Genomic DNA, 20,809 nt, shown 5'->3' on the forward strand with positions numbered 1-20,809 from the left:
CCAGTAATTTTCACTAGGACAACCTGTCCTGTGAGATTCCAGGTTAAAGTAACTGATAATACAAACCATAGCCATAAGGGGTTTCTTCCCACTGCAAGTCAGACTCCATTATGTTCCACTAAAACAATTACCTTCATTTATCTTCTGCGCACACACAGGGACTGCTCCAAATCTCCTAGCTTACCTGCTCAGGTGTCAATAAACTGAATGGGTCAAGCTTCTTCCCAATGTCCAAATAAATGGCTGATAAGAGAATCAACCATTTACTCTCTTATTGAAAAGTCTGTGGGATGATGGGAGATGGAATGGGACATCTTCACTGTAATTTAAAACCAACTGTTACTGAAACTCTGTTACCCACCCTTCACAAATTATTTCCTCTATATAAGTATAGTGTTGTCAACTCTTTCTGCTCTTAGAAATATATCAGGGGGCCAGCACTGTGGTGTAGCAGGTAAAGCTGCCACCTGCAGTGCCAGCATTCCATATGGGCACTGGTTCATGTCCCGGCTGTTCCTCTTCCAATACAGCTCTCTGCTACAGCCTGGGAAACAGGAGAGGATGGCCCACATCCTTGTGCCCCTTCACCCATTGGGGAGACCCAGAAGAAGCTCCTGGATCCTGGCTTTGGATCGGCACAGCTCTGGCCATTGCAGCCAACTGGGCAGTGAACCAGGGGATAAAAGACCTCTCTCACTCTCTCTCTCTCTGTCTCTCTCTCTGCCTCTCCTTCTCTCTGTTTGTAACTCTGACTTTCAAGTAAGTAAATAAATCTTTAAAAAAAAAGAAATATATCAGGAACATCATTTTAAAATGTGACCTCCTTAGTGAAATAAGCCAGTCCCCAAAAGACAAATACCATATGTTCTCCCTGATCTGTGGTAACTAATAGACTACCAAAAAGGTAATCTACAGAAGTGAAACTGACATTTTCAGATTCAACAATTGTTTACAGCCCTTGTCTTGACTGTTGAGGAACAGTATTTTTTTCTTCTTACTATTTGTTGAACTCTTCATTTAGTGTAGGGTTCATCTTATCAGCATAAAGTTAACTGAAAATATATCTTTGTAAAAATTAAGAACGGGAACAGGAGAGGGAGGAGGAAGAAGGTGGCAGTGCAGAAGGGAGGATAGGGTGGGAAGTATCATTATGTTCCTGTATCTGTATATAGGAAATATGTGAAATTTGTATATCTTAAATAAATTTTTTTTATTTGACAGGTAGAGTTATAGACAGTGAGAGAGAGAGAGACAGAGAGAAAGGTCTTCCTTCCATTGGTTCACTCCCCAAATGGCCACTACGGCCGGCGCTGCACTGATCCAAAGCCAGGAGCCAGGTGCTTCTCCTGGTCTCCCATGCGGGTGCAGGAGCCCAAGCACTTGGGCCATCTTCCACTACCCTCCCAGGCCACAGCAGAGAGCTGGACTGGAAGAGGAGCAACTGGGACTAGAACCCAATGCCCATATGGGATGCCGGCACCACAGGCAGAGGATTAACCAAGTGAGCCACAGCGCCAGCCCTTAAATAAAATTTTTTGAAAAGGATTGAAAGCAGAAAAAAAGTGACCTCTTGATCCCACCTCTTACCATAATAGATTTCAATTCTCTAAAAAAAAAAAAAACAAAAAAACAAACAAACAAACAAACAAACAAAAAAAACCCTCCTCCTCAAGTGATTCTGATATGCAGCTTGGACTAGGAATCACTGTTGTGATCTTTCTTTAAAGAAATTTTTTTCTCAAGCTTCTTCAAAGGCTACAGTATCTGAAGCTGAACCCAAAACTTGAACATCATCTATATAATACCAATATAACACTCAAAAAGTTTCTGATTTTCAAGCATTTTGGGGCTTGGGGGATTTTAGATTAGTGTTCAGCTGAAGAAAAGCATGCAAATATTCCAGAATCTGAAAAATTCTGAAATCTGGTCCCAAGCATTACAGATAGGGGATACTCAGCCTATAATCTGTTATAGATGTTCATAATCATAGCTAAAACAAAACTCTGCACCTCTCAAGTCCAATATAACCCCTTATCCAGTACCTAAAATTGAACTGTTTTCATCTCATTCTACTAAATGGAAACCAGACACCAAAGCAAAAATTCTCCAAATCAGACTTAACATATTTTTTTCAATCTCTATATCTAACCAGCTGCTAATCACATTAGTTCTTCCTTTGAAATATAGCATGAATCCAGTCATCTGTTACCATTTTCACCATTTGCCTAATGAGTCTTTCTGCCACTCAGCTCTTCTCCACCTATTGCTATTAAATTAATCTTCTTTAAAAAGTTTTTTATTATATTTCCTTTCATAGAAGAATGTACTATGGCTCCCCATTGCTTACATCAACAAAACCCAATTCCTCAAACCACATACATATTTAATGTAACAAATAAAAAATATTCATAATTTAATATAATAACTCTACATATTCATTTAAGACCAGTCAGTATAGAAAACCTCTGTACTTTTTTAGACTTATTTATTTGTTTGAAAGGCAGAGTTACAGAGAGGCAGAGACAGAGAGAGAGGTCTTTCATCCACTGGTTCACTCCCCAAATGGCTGCAATGGCCGGAGCTGCATCAGTTCTGAAGCTAGGAGCTAGGAGCTTCTTCCAGGTCTCCCACACAGGTACAGTGGCCTAAGGACTTGAACCATCTTCTGCTTTTCCAGGCCATAACAGATAGCTGGATATGAAGTATAGTATCCAGGACTTGAACCAGGGCACTTACAGGATGCCAGCACTGCAGGCAGTGGCTTTACCTGCTACACCACAGCACCAGCCTCAAACTTCTGTACTTCTTACCTGAATCCACCTCACCCATCTCAGTGTATTACCCACAAAACTTCAATGCAAATTTTCTATTCAGTCCCGACATCCCATCTTTCATGTAAAGTATATTTCCACTTTCAGGGTTTTACTCATACTCTATCACATGCTGTATCTCTTTCCCAAAATTCTTTGTTCTCTTTTCTACACTTCTCCAAATTCTATGTATCATTATGGGTCTGTGCTGTCAGGCCTTCCTCAAACATGGCAAAGACACAGACTGTACCATTTCCAGGCAATACCTATGATTTGAACCTGGTATTTTAAAAAATATATTCTTGTTTTACACTGTTATTTAAATATTTATTTGTGTCTCCTCACTTAAATAAAGCTCCTGTAGGCAAAAATTGTGTTTTATGTTCTGGAAGTGTACTTTATAAAAAGTAGCTGCTTCAGTATTTTATTCCATTTGTTTTTCATTCTCTTTGTTCAATGAACACAATATAGTGCATATGAAATTCTTCTCTATCATATAAATTTCAGGATAGATTTCATGAATTTAAGTTATTAATTCTAATTTGCTGATTTTGAGACGTGTCCAACCTACTCTAATAGCAATACAATCAGTTCTGATTTAAAGGTAATATAAAGGAAGCAAGTATTTATGGACAAGAAAGAGAGTCAAGAGTTCTGCCTTTATATGTGTTCATATATATTTTCCCTAAAGATAAGAATTAAATCAGCAGGGTAAATGCATTACTAACTAAGAAAGTATTACACTTCAAGAAAGAAATGGGCAATTAAATAGTAATTATACAGAACAAACAGTAATTATATACAATTTATCCCTAGACATTTACTAATGATGTGGTTTTAGTTGGTCTTCATAAAGCAAAGAATGGTATTCCTCAAATATTTTGGTCTCTGGGCTGATTAAAACTTTTTTAAAATTTTATTTAAGTTTTATAACTTTCAAATATTTCATATATACAGATTTAGGAACACCATGACACTTCTCACTCTACTCTCCCTCCCACTCATGCTCCAATCCATCTTAATTTATACTTTTAAATTATCACTGAGGTCAAATAATTTTTGCTTGCATCATTCAAATGATGTTTACTATATTAAAAATTAAAACTTAGAAATTTGTAAAACACAGAAATTCCCAAGTACACATTTCATTAGTCATCAAAGTGATAACTTCAGGCTCTGAAGCCTCAAAAATAGTTCACCATATACTTGTGAAAAGTCGAATAACATATCAGTATAATTATGAAAATCGTTTTAACCTCACAACCACTGAGATTTCAAAGACCCTCACAGACCCCTGCACTACACTTTGAGAACAACAGGCACAGCACATAGGATTTACAGAAAAGTAAAACAATGTTCAAATGTAGCATGAAATTAAATAAAAACATTTTGAGGACTTTCTTTAAAAGCTGAGAGAAAATAAGATACAATTATTTATTTGTTACACAAACATAATCTCTTTTCATAGATTAAGAGAGAATGGGGAGATTTCAAGGTTGAATGTCTTTAGAGTGCACAGATAGGCCGATAGAGCAAGCAAGCGAGCAGGAAGGAGTGCAGTGAGCCTAGAGGAGACAACAGACAACGAAGGACAAGCAGGAAAGACCCCATGCCTCTCCAGGAGACACCACATGCCGTTCATCTCCATCCTTGTGGAACATGCACTCTGTGTGGACAGAGATTTTTGAGTTTTCAAGAAGTCAAAATTTTTATGAAAACAAATCACTTGATTTTTACATTAGGAAAAGAAATTGAGCATCTAATAATAAACATTGTGTGACTAAAATAAGGTTTGTCAGCAACCCTTTATTTTTAGTCATGGGGACTTATATTAGAAAAGGAAAAAGTTCTTTAAAGCTAATCATATGTTTAAAACAAAAACATATACTTGAAATTTTTTAATCTGTTCTGACTTTTAGACTCAAGATAACTATTGTAACCTAAGTTCATTTAAGTGTTCCACACTCAATGAGATAATCCCTCCTAACTTTTCTGACTCTAAGGCAAGATTTTAAAATAAGCATGGATATTATTGACAAACTATTTTCCTTAGACCCAGAATCAAATTAAAAAATATGTCAAACACTGATTGTTCGGCCAGCGCCGCGGCTCACTAGGCTAATCCTCCGCCTTGCGGCGCCGGCACATCAGGTTCTAGTCCCGGTTGGGGCGCCAGATTCTGTCCCGGTTGCCCCTCTTCCAGGCCAGCTCTCTGCTGTGGCCTGGGAGTGCAGTGGAGGATGGCCCAAGTGCTTGGGCCCTGCACCCCATGGGAGACCAAGAGAAGCACCTGGCTCCTGCCATCGGATCAGCATGGTGCGCTGGCCACAGCGGCCATTGGAGGGTGAACCAATGGCAAAGGAAGACCTTTGTCTCTGTCTCTCTCTCTCACTGTCCACTCTGCCTGCCAAAAAAAAAAAACACTGATTGCTCTATCATAATTAGCACAATATACACATTACAGAAATTCAACATTAATGAGATGTCTGATTTTGGGAGGTATATTTTCAAAAGAAAATACAGTCTCAAAATAGAGTTTTCCACTTTGAAAAACAGCTTAGTGAAACTCAAAAATGTTGATATGACCACATAACAACTCAATGATTCAATATAATGGACAATGAAACTTCAAAGAATGTTATCCAATAGGGAGTTTTGAGGAAAAGTAGATACTACTTTATTTTGGTCACTTCTTAAACGTGTTTACATCACAACTTTGGAGAAATAATGACAAAAGCAGACAGCCAAAAAGATTAAAACAGGTTTGTAAAGGAAGAGAGTAGGGAAAAGAAGAAATTATTTCATGTGGTGTGGGGAGCAGCCCGGACTGGACTGAGTTACTGGAATTAAGACTTATTCTATGCATCTGCTCTCCCCCAATATGGCGTTGGGAGAGAAGTAAACAGCTTCCGCACAGCTGCCTCCAGTTCAACCAATAAACTGTAGGACTTGCTCCTGATTGGTGGAGAGCAGCGTACTCGGCGTGTGGGCAGCCGAGTTGGGATTGGCGGAGGAGGACTATAAAGGAGGAGAGAGACGGCATGCACCAGGAACATCTATGGGGAACATCTAAGGGGAACATCTAGCTGAAGGAACACCTGTGCAGCCCCCAAGAAAGCCGGCCGGCGGTGTGCCGCTCCCCTGCGGAAGTGGGGAATGTGGCCAGGGGGAACCGCCCTTCCACGGAGGTGGAAGGGATAGTAGCCAACCCGGGAAGAACCAGCAGCAAACCCGGGGAGGGCCGAGCAGACGAAAGAACAGCGCAGGGTCCTGTGTCGTTCCTCCACGAAGAGGGGGAGCGACAATGTGGAACAACAGAAGAGTCATACATTTGTACAAATAACTATTAAGAAATTACATTTGAAAGTTAAGATAAATTGAATGACTCTGTGTGTGTGTGTGTGTGTGTATGTGTGTATACATATATTAACACCAGGCTATCATCCAAGAAAGTGAGTAATTAATTTCCATTTAGATTGTTGAGGGATTATCACTTGAAGTTTATAGCCTCAGGCAGTATACAATTATACACTCAGTGAATTCTTCAGAAATACCTGGCATAGGAGTGAAGAGACAGGGTTCTGCAACAAGCATGTCATACGCTGCTTCAGAACTCTAAGAAATGGTGCTACACAGTTAATCTTGGTCATCATATAAATGTGTGATCTTTCTCAAGTCACTTCATTGTGTGGCTCAGCTTTCTTCTCTGTAGTAATAATAGCAATGCTCACCTTGAAGGTGTTGTTAAGACAACTGGGATATACATTCATCCATCCATCCATCCATCCATCCATTCATCCATTGTTTATAACAATGCCTAACTCACTGGGAGCCTTGTATCAATACTAAGTGTCTTTAATACCCATTACTGTTTGGCAAAACAGGAAAATGCAGAGATACATATAGATGCAGAAAACTAGTCATGTTGAATGCAGAAAATGCATTAGCCAAAATGAACGGTTATTTTTATTTGTTTCTCTTCACATAAACCTACCACCCCAAGTCTGGTCGCTTGTTTTATATCTGATCTTTCTAGATTTCTGTCTTTAAGAATAATTCCTTGTCCAATTTCCATATTTGTGGTCTTCAACTATATATTAGTTCAGAACTTAGAGCACTGCAAGACAGCGCATCATTCATTTCTCCCTTTGTATTTTCTGTTTCACCTCCTTTCTCTTTTCTTTAACTCTCATCACATAGTTTTCAACTTCATCTCCTCTCCCATTTCCACACCATTTGCAGGAAAACTTCTCCTCCTCTTCCTCTTCCTTTCACCCCCCTCTCTCTCCTTTTCTCATTTTCGTTCAGAGTAAAAGTGAATCTGCTTGCCCACATTTACACATGGTTATTTTAAGGAATAAGTCACATATATTAGCACAGCCAGTCAAGATGCCCAAATATATAAAACCTTAATTACTGTCCAAGACTGTTATCTGACTGACAGGAGAAGAGGATGCAATTAGTACAGGTTGGTAGATCCAAGCAGGCAAGTGACACAGTGATTAACAACTTAACTTTCATCAGTTCTAATTGGATCGTAATTAAATTCCCAGCACTGGTTAAGACCGATGTAAGATCAGAAAGAAGTCTCCAGATTCCTTGAACACTTGCTCCTCCCTGTACATCACTGAGTACCTGAAGACCTGACTAAAACAGAACATTCCAAAACACCACAAACCAAATGGGAGCGTCTTCATATGTCCCTGAATGTGCTCTATCCTACTTTTTCGCTTCTGTTAAAATACACTAACCTATTAAATAAGGAAATTTGGGGAAATCAGTTAAGTAAATAGATCAAGAGGCTTTTTGAAAATCATCATATAGGCCAGCACTGCGGCTCACTAGGCTAATCCTCCGCCTGCAGCGCCGGTACTCCAGGTTCTAGTCCCGGTCGGGGCGCCGGATTCTGTCCTGGTTGCCCCTCTTCCAGTCCAGCTCTCTGCTGTGGCCCGGGAGTGCAGTGGAGGATGGCCCAAGTCCTGGGGCCCTGCACCTGCATGGGAGACCAGGAGGAAGCACCTGGCTCCTGGCTTCGGATCGGCACAGTGTGCTGGCTGTAGCAGCCATTTAGAGGGTGAACAAACGGAAGGAAGACCTTTCTCTCTGTCTCTCTCTCTCACTGTCTAACTCTGCCTGTCAAAAAAATTTAAAAAAAAAAAAGAAAGAAAATCATCATATAACGTGGCCGAAGCTGTGGCTTAGTGGGGTAAAGCTGCCGCCACAATGCCAATATCCCATATTGGCGCTGGTTCGAGTCCTAGCTGATTCACTTCTGATCCAACTGCCTGCTAAAGTGCCTGGGAAAGCGGTGGAAGATAGCCCAAGTTCTTGGGCCCCGCACCCATGTGGGAGACAGAAAAAGCACGTAGATCCTGGCTTCAGCATTATTAATTAATAATATTAATTATATTAATTAATATATGCATTATTAAACCTTAATATAGACCATAAAGAATTGATAAAAATTACAAGTGACGGATAGTCTAAGCACCCTAAGTTGATCATTACCCAATATATACGTAAATCAAAACATCATACTGTACTTCCTAAAAATGTGTATATAGTATGTGTCAATCAAAAAATAAATTTAGAGGTAGGCATTTGGCATAGCAGCAAAGATGTCAGTTCAGACACTGCAACCTATGTTGGAATGCCTGGTCATGTCCTCAGTCTGCTTTTGATTCCAATTTCCTACTAATGCAATGCTGGGAGGCAGCAGGTGATGGTTTAAGTGTTTGCGTCCCTGCCACTCACATGGGAGACCTAGTTCAAGTTCTGAGCTCCTGGCTTTGGTGTAGCCCAGCCCAGGCTCTTCAGGCGTTTGAGGAGTGAATCAGGGGCCAGCGGCTCTGTCTCTTTGTCTTTCAAATAAAATGAAAATAAATAATTTTTAGAATGTTTTTAAATAAGTAAAATTTTAAAATAAATAGAAATATTATGCTTCTGTTGTTTCCTGCATTTATAGCATATTCTGCAGCACAGTTTTCAAAATAAGAAGTTTAAGTCAGAGCACAAATTCAGGAGCATGCCTTATTATTAGAACCCAATACTCATCTTTGACAGTCCTCTACTTCACCTGTTTTTACAAAACAGCATGCAGACCTCGATGAACATTTCTCCTCTTACTCTTCTATCCTACTGAATGCTTTTTCACCCTTACTGGCTTACATTACGGTCAGAGGTTAAACTGCCAACCCTTCACCCTTCAGTAAAGTTTTTTTTTCCTCTTTCATAAACAGGTCTTTCATTCACAGTGTGCAGAAGTCGGATTAGCTCCTCTCTTCCAGAACAAAAGCTATGTCTTTGTCTCTGTTGTTTGGGCATGGAGCCCCTACATCAGAGGAAGCTGCTCCTACTCAACATGCACAATAATGATATTGTGAGGCCCCAGAAAGCCTGGCCTCTCCATGTCTAGACTCTCATCCAACCAGAGAGCCAAAGAAAATCCTGTCAAGCACTCAGCTGAAAATTAACTAAGGTATCCTGTTGAGAACCTGATGAAGATGTTATTTGACCATAAGGTAAAACTTTCCATTGGTTAACATAAAGATAAGAGAAAAACTTTCAGAACTCAATGCCTTAACAATCTTGGTCACCAATTCACACATGGGTCAGTAGATGTATTTTACTAACATACAACCCTTCCTCTATACACTCTTAAAATAATACACAGGATTACTGATAACATTCTAAGCTCCTGCATTTAAAAATCTTCCCAACTGAAGGAAACATTCAAAAAATTACAATAGATTATTTCTTTTCAGTTGCTACATCAGATATTTCTTATTAGAAATTTTACTGTTATATTTATCACTGAAGGAGGACTGATCAAAATGCAAAGTCAAAAGAAAACTGTCATATCTTTGTATATTCCTTAATATTTGAAAAATTTTAAATGCTGAACAAAGGAGAAATAATAAATCAAAAGCAAGTACTCACTAAAATTTAGAAATTGAACTGAAATAGTAACTAAACCAAGCCATACTTTGGAAAACTATTTGTAAAAAATGGTTAGCCTATAAAATGTTAAACATATTACATAAATTTAAATTTGGTCATATGATGGCAGTAAAAGAATTCTCTAGGGTATGTTAAGTTATGGGTGAATTCATGAATATTTATAATGGCTGTGCAGAGGACTGCAATTCTTCAAGTATAATTTTATAATTCATATCCCTGGCAACAAGCAGTATTGAAAACTATATTATATATGCCTGCAATCACCTTAAATAAGCTCATTCTGAAATCTAAAAGGGAATGCTTAAAAATAGATATTTTTATTAGCATGGAAAGAATAATCTTTCACCTTTTTCAAAACTGACCATATATTACACTAACAACTTCTAAAATAAACTTTGTATGACAATCAGAATAGTTCAAAAGAGGGAAAATAGACAGCATTTTAAAAAAGATAAGTTTACAACCATAGCATATAGTATTCAGAATTAAAGAATAAATCATTTGTTGTAAACTCTATACAATATAAACTGATTCCCCCAATTTTTACAAGAAATATAAACATGACTTTTTTTTTTTACCTATAATGATGATTAGACTGAGCTTCAAGAATTCATGGCCAAGAGACTGGATTAAGATGACACAGTAGTGAGGGAGTTTCCTGTTCCAGTCTAGGAGAAGATAGTTTTTAAAAAGTGGGAAGAATATAAAGGTAATTGAAAATGAATCTTGATGGAGAGTCGGATGGGAGAGAGAGTGGGGGATGGGATGGTTGTGGGTGGGAGGGAGGTTATGGGGGAAAAGCCACTATAATTCAAAAGTTGTACACTGGAAATTTATATTTGTTAAAAAAAGTTTTTTAAAAAAAAGTGGAAAGAGTGCAGTCTCAGGGAAGAGCCCAGGAGGAAACAGCAGAGGAAACTCTATAGAAAGGGGAAGGACACAGTGGACCTACATGGAGGATGTTGATGCCCACAAATCAGGACTCCAACAGTCGCAAGCCTACACACCAGCGTTAGAGAATGAGGAGAAACCAGACTGCAGCAGCCCAAGCCACTGGTAAAAAAGCTGCAGGAAGAGCCTACACAGAATCCAACCTAGAAGCCCTATAGGGGATAGTGTACCCACCATACTAGAGAACAAAAAGAAACTTGGGGCATGTTTCCCTCTCCCTGATCACCCTGTAATGGTGTCTGGTAACAAGCAGATAGAGAGCAGATGCCATTTTGGACATAAGTAACAGCTGCACCAGCCCATGTCCATGCCAAGCAATCAGCCAAACAGACACTCCCAAGTCTGGTGTGGAGAACAGAGGGCTAGATGCTCGTGACTGTGGGAGGCTTATGTGGCAGGACTGTGAAAACACTGAGGCTGCATGGGAGGACTCAGGGTGTGGCTGGGACTTTGGGAAGTCACTGTGGGAGGCTCCACACACTCAGGGTTCCCTGGTTACCTGGAGAGGGACACTGATGGGAAATCTGAGCTTACACTGATGACTGCACAGATCCTTTGTGTGGTCCTTGTGGCACAATGGATGAATAATATCCCCACTGGGGCTAGCACCCAGGCATTGGTCTCCTTTGAGGAGAGACCAGCTGAGTCTATGCCAACAGGCAAGAACAAACCTCTATCATGCCAAAAATGGGAGTGTCACCTAGAGCTTCCCTTCACCCTGAAGAACTAAACAGAGCTCCTGGCCACACCAACCACATGCCTCAAGGTATTCACTGAAAATAGACACTCCACTAATCTATAGAAGAATAGTACAAAGATAAAAGCAGCTCAATTCACAATAGCTAAGACCTGGAACCAACACAAATGCCCATCAACAGTAGACTGGATAAAGAAATTATGGGACATGTACTCTATAGAATACTATACAGCAGTCAAAAACAACGAAATCCGGTCATTTGCAACAAGATGGAGGAATCTGGAAAACATTATGCTGAGTGAATTAAGCCAGTCCCAAGGGGACAAATATCATATGTTCTCCCTGATCAGTGACAACTAACTGAGCACCAAAGGGGAAACCTGTTGAAGTGAAATGGACACTCTGAGAAACAGTGACTTGATCAGCTCTTGTCCTGGCTGTTGATGTACAATGTAATACTTTATCCCTTTTAGTATTTTCTCTTTGTTTCATTCTAGTACTTTTGGTTGAACTCTGTGATTAACACACAATTATTCTTAGGTGTTTAAATTTAACTGAAAAGTGATCGCTGTTAAATATAAGAGTGGGAATAAGAGAGCGAGGAGAGGTACAATTTGGGACATGCTCAAGCTGACTTGCCCCAAATAGTGGAGTTAGAATCATACCAGAGAATCCCAATACAATCCCATCAAGATTGCATGTACCAATGCCATCTCACTAGTCCAAGTGATCAATTTCAGTTCACAATTGATCACACTGATAGGTCTAAGAGTCAAAGGGGTCACACAAACAAGTCTAGTGTCTGCTAATACTAACTGATAGAATCAAAAAGGGAGAGAACAGCAAAGTTTTGCTGTTTTCGGGGTTTTGTTTTTTTACCTTTTTTCTTTTTTTTTTAATGGAGTGTGCTAGATGTCTCTATAATTTTGTTCAAATGACTGCAGAACCTGGAAAAGCTGTTGCTGCTATTGATACATAACATACTGCTATTACTGGTCTTTTTATATAAATACATATATATATATATATATACATATATATAATTGAATTTTTGGAAACTTTAGCTGTGCTGTCAACTTTGAGAAAAGTATCCCAGTTTACCGTGTTGAGTTGGCATTGTACAGAAATTAACAGCCATATTGGTCTAGAAACGTTAAACTTAATTTTTTTTTCCATTTGTAGAGGGGTAACGCACTGTATTAAATATGTAAGGTCTTATCTACGTGGGTTTGATTACAGAACTAATAAAGTATTCTCTAAATAATGAGAAAAAAAAAAAGGAGAGAACAATCCATCATGGGAAGCGGGATACACAGTAGACTCACAGAATGGCAGATGTCTTAAATAGCACTCTGGCCTCAGAATCAGCCCTTAAGGCATGTGGACATGGCTGAAGAGCCCATGAGAGTATTTCAGGCATGGAAAGCCAAGACACTCTGGCAAAAAAAAAAAAAAAAAAAAAAAAAAAAAAAAAAAAACAAACAACAACAACAACAACAACAACAACACAAAACCTAAATGGAAGATCTCTGCGAGTGAGATCCCAGTAGAAAGAACAGGCCATCAAAGAAGGAGGTACCTTTCTCTGAAGGGAGGAGAGAACTTCCACTTTGACTATGACCCTGTTGGAATAAGATCGAAGTCGGCGAACTCAAAAGGCTTCCATAGCCTTGGCAACTCATGACTAGAGCCTAGGGAGATTACTGATGCCATAAACAAGAGTGTCAAATTGTTAAGTCAACAACAGGAGTCACTGTGTACTTACTTCTCATGTGGGATCTGTCCTTAATGTGTTGTCCAATGTGAAGTAATGCTATAACTAGTACTGAAACAGAATTTTACACTTTGTGTTTCTGTGTGGGTGCAAACTGATGAAATCTTTACTTAATATATACTAAATTGATCTTCTGTATGTAAAGAGAATTGAAAATGAATCTTGATGTGAATGTAATGGGAGAGGGAGCGGGAGATGGGAGGGGTGTGAGTGGGAGGGAAATTATGGGGGGGAAGACATTGTAATCCATTAACTGTACTTTGAAAAATTTATATTTACTAAATAAAAAATTTAAAAAAAATAAAATTATAAAAAATCAACAAAATTTAAACAAAAAGAATCAGCAAAATGAAGAACTGTTTATTGAAAAAATAAACAAAATTGATATACCATGGCCCAACTAACCAAAAAAAGAAAGAAGACCCAAATCAATAAAATTAGAGATGAGAAAGGAAATGTAACAACAGACACCACAGAAATAAAAAGAATCATCAGAAATTACTACAAAGAGCCAACAAACTGGGAAACATAGTAGAAATGGATAGATTCCTGGACACATACAACCTACCTAAATTGAGTCATGAAAACACAGAAAACCTAAATAGATCCATAACCAAGATGTAAATTGAAACAGTAATAAAGACCTTCCCAACAAAGAAAACCCAAGGACTAGATGGCTTCACTGCTGAATTATACCAGACATTTAAAGAAGAAATAATTCTAATTCTTCTCAAACTATTCAAAACAATTGAAAGGGAGGGAATCCTCCCAAATTCTTTCTATGAAGCCAGAATCAACTTAATTTCTAAACCCAAGAAAGACACAACAGAGAAAGAAAACTACAGACTAATTTCCCTGAACATAGACACAAAAATCCTCAACAAAATTATAACCAATCAAATCCAACAACTCATCAGAAAGATCATTCACTCACGCCAAGTGAGATTTATCCCTGGTATGCAGACATGGTTCAAAATTCACAAATTAATCAATGTGATACATCACATTAACAAACTGAAAAATAAAAACCAAATGATTATCTCAATAGATGCAGATAAAGCATTTGATAAAATATAGTACCCTTTCATGATGAAAACTCTAAGCAAACTGGGTATAGAAGGAACATTTCTCAACACAAGCAAGACAATTTTTTTTCAACAGGCAGAATTAGACAGTGAGAGAGAGAGACAGAGAGAAAGGTCTTCCTTCTGTTGGTTCACCCCCGAAATGGCCACTACAGCCGGCATGCTGCGCCAATCTGAAGCTAGGAGCCAGGTGCTCCCTCCTGGTCTCCCATGCGGATGCAGGGCCCCAGGACTTAGGCCATCCTCCACTGCCCTCCCGGGCCACAGCAGAGAGCTGGACTGGAAGAGGAGCAGCTGGGACAGAACTGGTGCCCCAACCAGGACTAGAACCCGGAGTACCAGTGCCACAGGTGGAGGATTAGCCTAGTGAGCCACAGTGCCAGCCAATCAAGACAATTTTTGACAAACCCATGGCCAGAATCCTATTGAATGGGGAAAAGTTAGAAGCATTCCCACTGAGATCCTGAATCAAACAAGGATGCCTACTCTCACCATTGCTATTCAATATAGTCCTGGAAGTTCTAACCAGAGCCATGAGGCAAGAAAAAAAAATCAAAGGAATACAAATTTGGAAAGAGGAAGTCTAGCTATCCCTATTTGCAGATGACATGACTCTATATATAGGGGATCCAAAGGCTCCACCAAGAGACTATTGGAACTCATAGAAGCAAAGTACCAGGGTATAAAATCAGTATACAAATCAACAACTTTTGTATACAGAGACAATGCCATGGCTAAGAACTTCTAATAGCAATCCCATTCACAATAGCTACAAAAAAAATCAAAAACTTTGGAATAAATTTAACCAAGGATGTCAAAGATCTCTATGATGAAAATTACAAAACATTAAAGAAAGAAATAGAAGAAAATAGAAAAAAATTGGAAAACTCTTCCATGTTCACAGATTGGAAAAAATCAATATCATCAAAATATCCATTCTTCCAAAAGCAATTTATAAGTTCAGTGTGATACCAATCAAAATACCAAAGACATTCTTGTCAGACAATGAAAAAAGACTCTGAAATTCATATGGAAACACAGGAGACCTCAAATAGCTAAAGCAATCTTATACAACAAAAACAAATCTGGAGGAGTCACAATATACTACAAGGCAGTTATAATCAAAACAGCCCGGTACTGGTACAAAAACAGATGGACAGACCAATGGAACAGAATAGAAATGCCAGAAATCAATCCAAGCACCTACAACCAACTTACATTGACCAAGGAGATACAACTATTCCCTGGAGCAAGGACAGTCTCTTCAACAAATGTGTTGAGAAAACTGGATATCCACATGCAGAATTATGAAGCAGGAACCCTACCCTATACCTTACACAAAAATCCATTCAAAATGGATTAAATACCTAAATCTATGACCTGATACCATCAAATTATTAGAGAACATTGGGGAAACCCTGCAAGACATTGCACAGTTCTTGGAAAAGACCCCAGAGGCACAGGCAGTCAAAGCCAAAATTAACAACTGGGATGGCATCAAATTGAGAATCTACTGTACTCCAAAAGAAACACTCAGGAAAGTGAACTGGCAACTGACAGAGTAGGAGAAATTATTTGCAACCTATGCAACTGATAAAAGATTAATAACCAGAATATATAAATAGGTCAAGAAACTCCACAACAACAAAACAAACAACCCAGTTAAGAATTGGGCAAAAGACATAACAGACATTTTACAAAAGAGGAAATCCAAATGGCCAACAGATACATGAAAAAATGCTCAGGATCACTAAGTATCAGGGAAATGCAAATCAAAACCACAATGAAGTTTCACCTCACCCCAGTTAGAATGGCTGTCATACAGAAATCAACAAACAACAAATGCTAGTGAGGATGTTGGTGGGAATGTAAACTGGTAAAACCACTATGGAAGACTGTATGGAGATACCTCAGAAATCTGAATATAGACCTACCATATGGCCCAGCCATCCCACTTCTGGGAATTTATCCAAAGGAAATGAAATCAACAAATAAAAGAGTTATCTGTACTCCCATGTTCATTGCAGCTCAATTCACAATAGGTAAGACATGGAATCAACTTAAATGCCCATCAACTGAGGACTGGATAAAGAAATTATGGTATATGCACTCTTCAGAATACTACACAGCAGTTAAAAAAAATGAAATCCGGTCATTTGCAACAAAATGGATGAATCTGGAAAACATCATATCTAGTGAAATAAGCCAGTCCCAAAGGGGAAAATACCATATATTCTCCCTGATTTGTGATACCAAATAGAGCATTTAAAAGGAGATCTGTAGACATGAAATTGACACTTTTGAGAGGCAATGACTTGAACAGTCTTTGTCTCGACTGTCAAGGAACAGGTTTTTTGTTGTTGTTGTTGTTGTTCTTCATACTGTTTTTTTAAATCCTTACTTAACATAGAATTAATTATATATGTATAAATTCAATTGAAAATAGATATCAATAAAAAATAAGAGTGGTAAAAAGAGAGAAAGGAGGACTTTGCAACTATAAAACTGTATAGTCCTGCATACATTCCTATAGACTTACTTCTAAAGGTACAGTTTAAAAACCAGCCATGGTACCCCAAATCCCATAAAGCTGGGTGGTAAAAATGCCGTCTTAAGTGTTAAAGAGATCATATTAGGTTCTAAAGTGATTATACAGATAGGATTAAGTGTTAAAGGGATCATATAAATAAGATCAAGTGTTGGGTAATAATAAAATATATAGGATTAAAAAGAAGAGAATGTTCCAACATGGGAAGCAGTCCACACGGCAGACTCATAGAATGACAATTGCTTTAAATAGCACTCTGACCTCAGAATCAGCCCTTAAAGTATTCTGGTCTGGCTGAAAAGCCCATGAGAGAATTTCAAGCATAGAAAGCCAATACACTGTGGCAAAAAAAAAAAAAAAAAGTCCTACATGAAGGATCTCTGCAAGTGAGACCCCAGTGGAAAGAAGCTGCCATCAAAAAGGATGTACTTTTCTCTAAAGGAGGAAAGAACTTCCTATTTTCTTCTGGCCTTGTCTAAATACTGATGGAGATTATTGACTCAAAAGGTTTCCATAGCCTTGGCAGCTCACGTCAGGAACCTCAGGTGATCACTGACATCATACATAAGAGTGTTAATTGTTAAATTAAAAACAGGAGTCACTGTTCACTTACTTCCCATGCAGGACCTCTGTCCTCAATGAGTTATATTATGAGAATTAACTATAAAATTTATTCTCAATCAGTTTTTGTGTCTGTGTGTGTGCAAATTGTTGAAATATTTACTTAGCATACAGTTGGTCTTTGTGTATAAAGTTAATTGAAAATGAATATTAATGGAGAATGGGACTGGGAATGGGAGACAGAGAGGGAGGGGGAGGTGAGGTGGAAGTGTAGGTAGGAGGGCACATACAGTGGGAAACATCATTATATTCCTAAAGTTGTAATTATGAAATTTGTACTCCTTAAATAAAAGGTTTCTTTGGGGGGGGGGGGAGAATTTGTGACCGACAAACAATAAAATAAATTTATTTTAGTAGGAAAAAAAATCAAAGTTTATCCATAGCAGATTTTCTGGGTTAGAGGAATATATTCTATGTCACATAGAAAATCTAAGCTTAGCAAAGAAAAATCCTAAGAAGACAAGGAAGGGAGGAAGGAAGGAAGGAAGGAAGGGAAGCAAAAGGGGAAGGGGGAGAGAGGGAGGGAGGAAAAAATTCAACAAAAGTTAAAAACATTTGGGAAAAATGAAAATAAATTTCTCCTAAATCTATGATATATGAATAATAAAAAAATTAACAGAATGCTACAAAACCCAAGATAGCAGAAGTCTATCATGACCAGAGTTAAATGTTTTCTGTCTCTAAACTATGCCATAAGTAAAACATTAGGAAATGAAAGGACATTAACATAGCTAACATCTCAAAGCTGACCTCTGTTCTGACAGCTTTGGAGCTATGCACAAGCTCCAATCAAAGCAATACCCAATCTACCCCTAGACCCAGACAGAATAGAGCTATCCTTCGTCATACCAAAAGAAACACACTGGCCTCTATCACTGACCAATCAAAAGAAAGCCACATATGCTGTGGACCAGAGGCCCACAAAAGAGCTGATCACACAGCTTATTCCCAACTGTGAACTATAAGATACACTGCCTTCAGTACCTCAGAGTCTAAAAATTAAGCAACAGCTGCCTGGCTCCTTGCCAATAAACATTTATATTTTTCTACCAAAAAAGATCATCAATCAACCATGAATCTTAAAAATTAATAGTACATATACATTAAAGATACAAGGGAAATGCCTGGGGGGAAACACCTACTAATGTTAACAATAGTAACTTTTAGAAGATGGTATTAAGAGTAATTTTTATTTTCTTACATTTCTTTATCTTCCAAATTTCCATTAATGAGTATGTATATATACATATTGATATATATTGTTTATATGAAAGTATTAGACTATTATCATATCTAATACAAAAGCTATTGGGGATGCAACACCGGCATCCCATATAGGTACAGGTTTGAGTACTGGCTGTTCCACTTCTGATCCATCTCCATGCTAATGTACCTGGGAAAACAGTGGAAGATGGACCAGGTCGTTGGGCCCCTGCACCCATGTGGGAGACCTGGATGAGGCCCTTGGCCCCCGGATTTGGCCTGGCCCAGCCCTGGCCATTGTGGTGATTTGGAGAGTGACCAGCAGATGGAAGATCTCTTTCTCCCTCCCTCCCTCCCTCTCGCTCTCCCTCTTCATAACTCTGACTTTCAAATATATAAAATAGAGCTATAAAAAATAGAGGCCATCTTTGTGGTGTCACAGATAAAGCTGCAACCTGCAACATCACTATATCATATGGGCACAAGTTCTAGACCTGGCTGCTCCACTTCTGTTCCAGCTCCTTACTAATGTCCTGGAAAAGCAGTCAAAGATGACCCTAGTGCCTGGGTCCCTGAACTCACATGGGAGACATGGAAGAAGCTCCTGGCTCTTGCCTTTGGTCTGGTCCAGTCCTGGCTGCTGCAGCCATTTGGGGAGTGAACCAGCAGACAGAAGAATTCTCTGCTTCTCTCTCTCTCTCTCTTTGTTAACTCTTTCAAATAAATAAAAAGATATTCAAAAATTAAAAAAAGAATTGCTCTGTCAGATTCTCCCTGACCTATGGCATGGCCCTATGAGACAATCCTTTAAAAAATAAAAAATAAATAAGTCAGTTATTTTATTAAGTACTGTAACTTTGAAAAGAATATAACAAAGCATTCTCATTCAAAATATTTATATATTATAGTCACTTCTTCCAATAAAATGAAAATCAAGAATTTCAATCAAAAAGGTTGACATTGGAGGTGAAGGATGAAAAAAAAAAAATTAAGAGGGATTCCAAGATGGCAGAATAGGGAAGGACATATTGCTCCAGGGATAAATAGTTATATAAAAAAAGTGGAGAAAGTACATTCTCAGGGAAGAGTCAGAAAGAAAACACCAGCAGAAATTCTACGGAAGGAAGAGGATCGGTGTGGTAGGTGCAGACATTCAGCACGAGCACAGACACATCACACGACCACAGCAGCCAAGAGCCAGAGAAAGAGCCAGATTTGCAGAATGAGGTGAGATCAGACTGCAGCAGCCCATGTGACTGGTGATACAGCCAGAGGGCGAACTTGGTATGAGCACTGCCTAGAGCCTTAAGAGGGATAGGGTGTCCACTAATCCACTGAAAAAGGGGGGCGCACATTTCTCTCTCCCCATCTCCCAAACAACAGCACCAGGCAACTGGTTGAGACAGGGCAGGTGCCATTTGGGACAGAACCAGCACCTGCAGAAGCTCTTGGGCATGTACCCAACAACTGGCCAGGACAAGACTCCATCTTCTCAGCAGTAGTGGCAGCAATGGTTGAGTGCATGCACTCGGCAACTGGTGGGGAGAAGCCAACATTGTGAAATGAGTACAGGCTAAAGCTAGAGGCTCTTCTGCATGTGTGTGACCTGGGAATTCTACCAGAGGGAAAAATTCACATTCCCCATGGACTTTGAGTCTGGCTGGGAGGATTGATAGGGGCTGGGCACACATGTAGGACTAAAAGGTACCCCCAGCCTCTCAACGTATCACAGCCTGTGGGACTCAAACTCCCTAGGCAGAGCACTCACAGGCTCTGGGAGTGTTTCTGCCTCTCTGTGGGTGGGACAGGCTAGTGGGGTAGAGTAGATTCTCTCTACCCAAAGACTGCGGGAGCCTTGTGTGCTGAGACTACGGTAACTCTATGACTGCATTATAGGCTACAGGGTATAGCTGAGTTTCTGGGCAATCAATGCGAGTGGTAACACATACTCAGAGCTCCCTGATTGCATGGGGTGGATCACTGCAATGGGATACATGTTCATACTGAGGACTGCACAAATCCTTTGTGTGGTTCATACAAGTAGTGTTGTACCTGAGTGAGTGCAAACAAAGGAGTACCACACATTGATAACATTTGATGGTCCTTTATTGCCAGCGGTGGAGAGTAGGCTCGTGCCCTAAAGAACTCTTTGACCCCAAA

At 39.1% G+C, this 20,809-nt stretch overlaps 1 protein-coding gene across 18 annotated transcripts in view; it reads right to left on the reverse strand.

Annotated features, from left to right (window-relative positions):
* The window catches only part of DENND1B (DENN domain containing 1B), a 303,159-nt gene that overhangs the window by 228,146 nt on the left and 54,204 nt on the right, over positions 1-20,809 (reverse strand). The window lies entirely within an intron of this gene.

The sequence above is a fragment of the Oryctolagus cuniculus genome, chromosome 13, assembly GCF_051225735.1.
Source record: "Oryctolagus cuniculus isolate XC-2025 breed Fujian yellow rabbit chromosome 13, ASM5122573v1, whole genome shotgun sequence".
NCBI lineage: Eukaryota > Metazoa > Chordata > Mammalia > Lagomorpha > Leporidae > Oryctolagus > Oryctolagus cuniculus.